Source organism: Halyomorpha halys, unplaced genomic scaffold (genome assembly GCF_000696795.3).
Source record: "Halyomorpha halys isolate HHAL.00 unplaced genomic scaffold, Hhal_1.1 Scaffold4077.1, whole genome shotgun sequence".
In the NCBI taxonomy this organism is placed as follows: domain Eukaryota; kingdom Metazoa; phylum Arthropoda; class Insecta; order Hemiptera; family Pentatomidae; genus Halyomorpha; species Halyomorpha halys.
This window is the reverse complement of record NW_027109180.1, coordinates 38182-39902: the sequence shown is the minus strand read 5'-3', so window position 1 is coordinate 39902 and position 1721 is coordinate 38182.

Here is a 1721-nt window from a genome sequence, read left to right as displayed (position 1 = left end):
ATATATATAAATAATTAATGAAATCTATAAGTCAAATATTAGAATAAAGAAATAAAAATTGATGTTCAGTAAAACAAAAGGCGTAATTAGTAAATATGACAATAATAATAATATGTGATAATCATCTCTTAATATCGTCGGTAAGGAAGAAGTAGTAAGAAAAGAGCTGAGAAGGAAAAGGGGATTAAAAAGAAAGAAAGCTTAAAAGAAAACCTAATATTCTTAGGGTAAAAATAAAAAAAGGAAAATATTAAGGAAGAGTTAAGAGGGCTCCTTGTTGGAACCCCACACTCCCCTTAACCGTATCATGAACGCCCGTTGGTAGTTGGTTTTGGTAAGGCCTAGTTGTTCCATAGAGTCATATCTTTGGTATGGTATATAGATCCGCACCAGTGGGACTCATTTCCGTGAGATTTGAAATATTATCATGCTAGGATATTATAATTTGTTTAATAATCATAACGATAATGGAAAGGATGATAAAAGCCAGATAAGTAATTATCCTAATTTTAAAAATAAGGCAAGATAGGTAGATAATTATAATAATTAAAGGCTGATTATTAACTTAGTCTTATGGATGAATTTAATGGCTCTTTTTATTACGGATTCTTGGTTTCTCAACGCCATTGGAACATTTATTGGTATCTCTAATTGGTTCAGACTTAATTTGTAGTGATTACATTCCTCAAAAATGTGTTTGATGGTCAGATTGCTGACATTTGAAAATTTTGGAGGGGCCTCTCCTGTCTTGAGGTGGATGTGTGTTAATCGGGTATGTCCTATTCTTAGTCGGGTGATCACTACTTCTTCGCGGGGTCCACTTCGGGTTAAAGTTATCTAGGACATCTTTCTTTACAGATTTCAACTTACTGGGTGGGATTTCATCCCAAATTAACTACCATCTTTTATTATTACATTCCTTTAATGGGCGAGCAAGTTCCTGTGCAGTTGCATTTCCTGTAATGAGAATGTACTCAGATGAAGTAGACTGATTTATCTATTTGTTTTAGCATTATTAAGTATTCATGAATTAGTTGAACGAGAGGGTGAACTGAATACATTATATCTAGTTCTTGAAGAGTGGTAATGGAGTCTGATATTATTACTATATTGCCATTTGGTATATTTGTCATGCAAAAGTAAAGGGCGGATGCTATGGCATTTAGTTTTGCGGTATTGATATTAGAGAGATGATGCAGGCTTCTCTTATGGGTTGTGTTTTATGTCACAAAGGCAGATCCTATAGCGTTATCTGACTTCGACTCATCTGTAACGGTATGTTCTGAAGGAGTTTGTAGCAGTTCTCGGAACTTTTCTTGACATTTTTATGTTTTTGTTTTACTGACGCCTTTTGTTTTACTGAACATTATGTTTTATTTATTTATTCTTATATTTGACTTACATATTTCATTAATTACTTATATATACATATATTTTTTTCTATAACATTAATCTTAAATTATTATTATCACATTAACGTATTAATTGTTTATTCCTTTTGGATTATATAGCTTTATAGTTTATTCCCTTAATTCTATTATTTTAAGTACACATTTAATTACCTTCCTATACGTTTCCCATTTCCCACTTTTTTCATCAGTTTATTTTAAATAATTTTCATATTGTACATATATTTACTAACTAGATTTTCATATGTGTTTTATTATTTGCTCTGTTCTCTTAATTAATTTTAATATTACTTTTCTCATATAGCAATTACC